The following is a 7799-nucleotide window of genomic DNA, read 5'->3' as shown; positions in this document are numbered from 1 at the left end:
ACTCGCCCAGCCTTACTGTTGGTACCGATGCAGACGTGTAGGGATCGGTCAGCGCTGAGAAATCCAGCAATAAAATGACATGCAAATTAGCACAGAAGTGCATTGGGGGCGTGATCAATCTATGAACGTGCTGGACACGCCCCAATGCACTTGCGGGTCATTTTGCATGTAGTTTTGCAGCTGGATTTCTCCGCCGGCTACATGGAAGGGATCAGGCTTATGTTCATGCTCCTGACCGTTTCCCTGTATCCACGTGCTCTGCATTCTCTGTACACAGACGTGCTGGGACTTGTAGTTGCAGATCTCTTTGCCTCCTGTAGAGGTAAGAAGGACTATAATTTCCATACAATGCCAGAACTAGATATTTCGTTAAGGAAATGCAAACTGTTGCTCTCTGTTATCACGCAGCACACGTGACTTCTGCCGCACAAGCTCAGTACTCGGCCAATCCTAATCGCCTATAGACAGCCATTACAATGGGGCAGCTGTCAATCATAGGGTGACAGTCACGTGCGCAGGCGCACTACTGTTAGCGAGGAGACACTTTACGGTGGAGGCGTCTACCGGAAGTGACCTATATAAGACCGGAAGTGATGAACATCGCTCTCTTTCTCTCGTTGCAGCATGGCAGTGATGTGTCTCTGGCTCCATCCGCTTCCATCTGCCCTGTCATGGTGTGTGTACTGCTGGTGGTGTTGGCGGTCAGGGGGGGGGGCTGCGCTGCTGGTGCTGGCGGTCAGAGGGGGGGCTGGGCTGCTGGTGCTAGCGGTCAGGGGGGGGCTGCGCTGCTGGTGCTGGCGGTCAGTGGGGGGGCTGCGCTGGTGGCGGTCGGAGGGGGGGCTGCGCTGGTGGCGGTCGGAGGGGGGGCTGCGCTGCTGGCGTTGGCGGTCGGAGGGGGGCTGCGCTGCTGGCGTTGGCGGTCGGAGGGGGGCTGCGCTGCTGGTGCTGGCGGTCAGAGGGGGGCTGCGGTGCTGGCGGTCAGGGGGGCTGCGCTGCTGGTGCTGGCGGTCAGAGGGGGGCTGCGCTGCTGGTGCTGGCGGTCAGAGGGGGCTGCGCTGCTGGTGCTGGCGGTCAGTGGGGGGGCTGCGCTGGTGGCGGTCGGAGGGGGGGCTGCGCTGCTGGCGTTGGCGGTCGGAGGGGGGGCTGCGCTGCTGGCGTTGGCGGTCGGAGGGGGGGCTGCGCTGCTGGCGTTGGCGGTCGGAGGGGGGGCTGCGCTGCTGGCGTTGGCGGTCGGAGGGGGGCTGCGCTGCTGGCGTTGGCGGTCGGAGGGGGGCTGCGCTGCTGGCGTTGGCGGTCGGAGGGGGGCTGCGCTGCGCTGTTGGCGGTCGGAGGGGGGGCTGCGCTGTTGGCGCTGGCGGTCGGGGGGCTGCGCTGCTGGCGCTGGCGGTCGGGGGGCTGCGCTGCTGGCGTTGGCAGTCGGGGGGCTGCGCTGCTGGCGTTGGCGGTCAGAGGGGGGGCTGCGGTGTTGGCGGTCAGGGGGGGGGCTGCGCTGCTGGCGGTCAGAGGGGGGCTGCGCTGCTGGCGGTCAGAGGGGGGCTGCGCTGCTGGCGGTCAGAGGGGGGCTGCGCTGCTGGCGGTCAGAGGGGGGCTGCGCTGCTGCGGCTCCCATTGTTAATACGGCTCTTTACCGGATTATTTGTGAACGACCCATCACTACGTGCGCTGCTGGTATTAGCGGTCAGAGGGGGGCGATGCTGCTGGTATTATTAGTGATCGAGGGGACCGCACTGCTGGCAGTAGAAGTCGGGGGTGGGTGACGCATTACTATGGACTTCTGCATGTTGTGTTATTGGGGTGTCTCGGGGTCCATCCTCCCACAAAGGCGTGCCTGCAGACCATTGTGAGCCGGTGCGTAAGACCTGGAGGAAGAGCACATCGGAGCGTAGTCTTGCTGGCGGCATCTCCCAGTGAGATGTGTGCATCGACTCAACTCCCACAGCCCAGAGCTGGTCCATCATGTCATGGTTGCTTCCTTGGACCGTTTTTCTACCATTAATGACTTAAATTTTTTTTTCTTCCATACAGGTCTCCACCATCAAGATGGAAGTCGCCTCAAGGGTTCACGTGACCAAAAACCTTCACAAAAAGTAATGATGAATCGGTACACAGAAAAATAAAACGGCACCTGTGAGCAAAGCTGTCAATCTCCCTGCAGCTCCGCCCACCCCGAGCTGCTCACATCATAAGCATTAGGTATGTGATGAATTCCCAGGAGCCCCTTATTATTGTGTGTTCCCCTCCCACAAAGGCGTGCCTGCTGTATACTATGAGCAGGTGCGTAAGAACTGGAGGCAGAGAAACAGATGGAGGATTTCTGATACTGCCGATGCCACGTGAGCGGTGTGCAGATGTCTCTCGTCTGACAGCTTTATATAGAGCCACAACAGAAGGAAAAAACCTCCACTATTCTAGACAAAACACTACAGAAAAAACAGGCAAAGGTGCTTGCCTGTTCAGGTCTCAAATCAAATGCACTATCATGGTGCAGTGGGCCCAAGTAAAGAGGGCGACTACACAGGTGCGGTAATACCAAATGAGACAGCCAGCCTACAATCAGGGATTGGCCGCTTGGCACACCAGTGCAAATAATCTGAAGCAGTGTACACACAGAGTATGAACTGCATCTGGATCATAGCCTATTAGTAACGTCCTGTGGCGGGCTGCCCAGTGCTAACTGTAATGCATCCCGTGTGAACAGAGGCCACAACATACCAAGCCATCAGGGCCCAACTGCACCTCAAAAAGTAAAAATAAAAGCTTTATATAGAGGTGTGTGTGTGTGTGTGTGTGTGTGTGTGTGTGTGTGTGTGTGTGTGTGTGTGTGTGTGTGTGTGTGTGTGTGTGTGCGCAAGTTCAGCTCTGTAGTATAATACTAGATGTATCAGTGACTTACTCTCCTATGAAGGTTATTTACCTTGTGAAATACATTTTGATTATCTTTTTCTTTGTTTCAGGGTTTTCTCTAAATGGTACCTAGATGGTCCTGGAAGTTTCATTCCTTCATTCATCACAGGTTACAGAACTCTGGTTGTGGACGGATGAGAAGTGAAGATCTCGTCTGGGTATTTTCCTCTGCAAGGTTAATAGTGGAGTAAAGCTAATGTCCAGGTAACGTCTCTTTTCCCGTTCTGTTTAGGACTTATACTGGTATATGGTGAGACTGTAGGTACAAATCCGAGCTCGCCTGTTTCCTGACCTCACCTTCCTTTTGTTTGGATAATCATTGTAATTTATCCGGCTGTGTGACCCCAAAACTGGTGGAATAATATAATGTTGCATCAGTCTGGAGATGGTGTATCTGCCGGAGCCTCGCTGTTCTCTACCCATGTTCCCCTCCTTACTTGTTGTCATTAATTCACAATATTTTCATCTCTCCTCCAGTTTGAATTAAATTTTCTGGCAGCAGCAGCCTCGTGACCTCGCTACTATTAGATGGTGGGGATCATGGGTAACAGTGGGGGTCTAGTAGTCCAGTATGGAGTGTCTATTTTTATTATATCACCATAGTTATATAATAAAATATTGTAGTGGACAGTCCCAGTAAGAAGTCTGCAATAAGGTAGACAAGTCTGCTTCCAGCATGTTAATGTCTACAGGTTTCATGGACTGCATTTCTTACCAATTTACAACAGCCCCTCTGATATCACTTACACCCATCATTGTGTTGATTTTGGGTCAGGACTGTTTGATAATTCTTAAGCAATAAATTACTTGGCACTCAGTGAGTGCCAAGTAATTTATTGCTTATGACTGATGGGTTGGATACCTAACTTGTGCACCTCCAACAAGCCCTGAGTGCCGTGTCTTCTATTGCTACATGTTTGATAATTCTGCTTTTGTTCTTTTTTTTTTTTTTTAGGTTGAAGTTTGAGAAATCTGTAGATAAAACTCGAGAAACTTTCCTACAAGAAAGCAAATTGAATGTCTTGTAAAACTGCTCAAGATATATATAATAAAGGCTGAGTTGCTGTCAGATGAGTCGGGGCGTTTGTTTGGTCTTTGATACTAGTTATGTAATCATAACGGCGTCGGGGAATCGGCCCAAGAATCCATAATGAGCTCAGCGTGTGTGGTCTGTTAATTGCATTGATTGTTTTAGCTACTAGTAACACGAATTGCATAGAAATTTTGCAGTGTGATAAATCCACCCCAAATTATTCTTCCCTGCTGACGTCCAGCATTTTTGTTGCAGAATTTACATTGGATTCTGCAGCCAGGACACGATGTGACTGCTCCCTCCTACCAGGGGCCTGATTCTCACTGAATGAACAGCCAAAGTCCTAAAGACTGAGGATGTATGTGCTGGTCATGATGTACTGTAGAAAAATATAGGGGGGAAAAAAAAACGGTTCAACCACTTATCTACAACTTCTTTATTAAGTATCCATAACATGACTTCTGGTGGTTTCGGACACATCTGACCCCATTACATTCCGCCCTTAGTCACACAGGTATCATGGTGCCGCGTCACAGCACACAAAACAATTATTCTATAAATACATCAAAATGTTCTCTTCAGCCATGAAAGCACATCTGAGAGGGATCTGCCCAGGAAGCACAGGAAACCTACTAAATAAGGCTACTTTTACCCTTCGCCATGACAGCACCCACTGGAGAGATAGGGATCCGCCCCAAGGAACAGGAAACCTACAGAGACATAAAAGGGGGCGGTCCCCCTCTCCTCCTCAGTTTAGGTTTCCTGTTCCCAGGGGACAGGATCTCTGAAGACTACAGAAATCATACCTGGGCTAGGAGCATCCGCCTGTGCGGTTTCTGCGCGAACGGCAGGGGATGCAGTCCAGATGCAGCGTCGGGGGAGATTCCGTTAGACGGCTCCCCCCTCGTCTGGCCGGCATGTGGGATGGCTGAGTCCGGGAGAGATGACGCCGATTCCACAGGAGCAGCGCTGCAGAGGTGCGGCTTGAACAGGCTCCAGACGCGGACCACCAGGTAAAAGGGTCCGGGATCTGCGGCACAGCTGCAGCGGCAGCCGGTACACCGCTCCATAGCGCAGGCCGGGATAATGGCGGCCGCACATGCGTGGAGCGGTGTAAGAATCCCCAGAATGACCCGGAAGTAGAGGAGCACTTCCGGGTCACTCACACAGCGGTGGAGGGAAAAGCGCGGTTTCGCGCATGCGCAGTGCACCGCTGCAGAGTAAAAAAAAAAAAAAAAGAAGTTTACTGACCGGATCCTGGCCTATAAAAAGGGGGAAGTTGCAAACGCACAGGCGATGCAACATGTCGTCCCCAGGCAAGACTGTGGACCCAGCAGGTGAGCCAGCCAGCAGAAGGTCCTCAGATGCCAGCCACAGGAGTGAGACCAAGGATTCAAGATCCAGAAAGTCGCAGCCTCCTATTTCGGTACCGTACAGCTTCACTGGGTGAGTGTGATTTCCCCTCTGCCTATAAAGCTGACACCCTTTTCAACAAATGTCTTCTTCTCCCAGGCCAAAAAGAGACAGAAATCTAAGCACAAGCAATGTGCGTTATGTGACGAGCCTCTCCCAGATTCCCACCCCAAAAAACTCTGCAATCAGTGTATGGCGGAAACAATGCAGAGTCCATCTATGTCGGTCACAGATATACGGGCCATAATTGGAGAGGAGTTACAGGCCATCTCACAAGCCAGTACCCCTAAAAAATCCGGGAAAGAAAAGGCTATATCCAGCTCTGAGTCCGAGGAGGAAGGCGTTATCCACTCAGACTCCTCGCAGGCGTCATCCTCTTCCTCAACACATTCCGACATTGAGGGTCGAGCTTGTTTTCCTCTTGATGGGGTGGACAACCTAGTAAAGTCCATCAGGAATACTATAGGTTGTGAGGATACAAAAGACGACCAAACTGCACAAGACATCATGTTTGCAGGGTTGGCGGAGAGGAAGAGAAGAGCATTCCCAGTAATTCCTGCGGTTAAGGCTCTGATAAAGAGGGAGTGGGAGAAACAGGACCAGAGAGGTTTTCTCCCGTCAGCCTCCAAAAGGAAGTACCCCTTTAATGATGAGGAGTTAATTTCATGGACTAAAATCCCTAAGGTGGACGCTGCAGTCGCCTCCACCTCAAAACAGTCAGCCCTACCAGTCGAGGATGCGGGCCTACTTTCTGATCCTTTAGATCGGAAGGCAGAATCGTCACTGAAACGATCATGGGAGGCTTCCACGGGCATATTTAAGCCATCAATTGCCAGCACGTGCACAGCTAGATCCATGCTTGTGTGGATTGATCAGCTGGATCAACAAATCGAACAGGGGGTCTCCAGACAAAAATTGCGGGATGCGATACCACTAATTAGAGGTGCAGCAGCATTCATGGCCGATGCTTCAGCTGACTCTCTTCGCCTTGCAGCAAGGTCAGCCGGTCTAATTAATAATGCCAGACGTGCGTTATGGATGAAGAGCTGGAAGGGGGATACGCAGTCAAAGGCTAAGATCTGCGCTATTCCGTGTGAGGGTGAGTTTTTGTTTGGGAAAGCATTAGACGAGATCCTCAAAAAAGCAAAAGAGAGGAAAAAAGCCTTCCCTGACCCCTCAATTCCTTTCTATAGGAAGACCTTTAGGAAGAGGCCGTTCGGGAAAAGAACACAAAATGAAAGATCGTCACGATGGGCCACAAGAGAGGGAAAACAGGGTGGCACTATGTTCAAAGGCCCCCCCTTCCGTAGAGACAACAAATTCTGAAACACCAGACACCCCAGTAGGGGGCAGGTTAAAATTTTTCTTTCCCCAATGGCGAAAAATCACGTCAAGTTCCTGGGTGCTAAATATTATTAAGGAAGGAATGAAAATAGAATTCCTCCAAATTCCCCATGATTCCTTTATTTTAACAGCCCTTTCCTCACCAGTGCAACAGAAGGCCCTTGAACTGGAAATTAGAAGTCTTATAGTTAAAAATGTTTTAGTTAGGGTGCCAAAGGGACAAGAGGGTAAAGGGTTCTACTCTCCGTTATTTTTAATCCCTAAACCCGATGGTTCATTTCGAACAATTATAAATCTTAAAAAACTCAATACGTTTATTAAAAATTATACGTTTAAAATGGAGTCTATTAGATCGGCCATTAAGCTCCTTTTTCCAAATTGTAGAATGGGCGGCATTGATTTAAAAGATGCCTACTACCATCTCCCTATCCATAGTAGGTATCAAAAATACTTAAGAGTGGCAGTAACTCTTGAGGGGGAGATTCATCATTTCCAGTATACAGCCATGCCCTTCGGTCTCTCCACGGCACCCAGGATCTTCACGAAGGTAATGTTAGAAGTAATGGCCTACCTTCGCCAGAGAGACACATTAATCATTCCCTACTTAGATGATTTTTTAGTTGTAGGAAACTCATCCCTTCAGTGTGCGGAACGATTAGCTGACACTGTCTCGTCCTTAGAAAGCCTGGGCTGGATCGTCAACTATAAAAAATCCAGACTCACCCCACTTTCTCTTCAGACATTTTTGGGATTTAGTCTAGATTCCATAAAGCAAAAATGTCTACTTCCCCAAGAAAAAATATCTCTTATAGAGGGTAAAGTTGTGGCGGCCATTCACAAACCTCAAATGTCCCTGAGAGCAGGAATGTCCTTGCTAGGATCCCTCTCCTCCTGTACTCCAGCCGTTCAGTGGGCACAACTTCATACCCGAACATTACAACATCAGATACTTCGGGAACAGAGAAAATTTCTGGGGCACCTTGAATCGAAAATAACTTTATCCGAGAAAGTCTTATCCTCCTTAGAATGGTGGCTAAATAAAGACAACCTAGCGGGGGGTGTCCCTTGGGTAATATCACCATCCCACACGATAACTACGGACGCT

At 50.4% G+C, this 7799-nt stretch overlaps 1 long non-coding RNA gene across 2 annotated transcripts; it reads left to right on the top strand.

Annotated features, from left to right (window-relative positions):
* Positions 1-532: 532 nt before the first annotated feature.
* Positions 533-3978, top strand: LOC143781475 (uncharacterized). 2 transcript variants are annotated; one of them, XR_013216733.1, is made up of 4 exons: positions 533-674; positions 2026-2193; positions 2955-3108; positions 3860-3978. It is a non-coding gene; the product is annotated as an uncharacterized LOC143781475 (long non-coding RNA). The 2 variants fall into 2 exon arrangements; XR_013216734.1 differs by lacking the exon at positions 533-674 and adding an exon at positions 1537-1668.
* The last annotated feature ends 3821 nt before the right edge of the window (positions 3979-7799 follow it).

Source organism: Ranitomeya variabilis, chromosome 1 (genome assembly GCF_051348905.1).
Source record: "Ranitomeya variabilis isolate aRanVar5 chromosome 1, aRanVar5.hap1, whole genome shotgun sequence".
Taxonomy (NCBI): Eukaryota; Metazoa; Chordata; class Amphibia; order Anura; family Dendrobatidae; genus Ranitomeya; species Ranitomeya variabilis.
The sequence above is the reverse complement of the archived record's forward strand: the minus strand, read 5'-3'. Positions and strand labels throughout refer to the sequence as shown.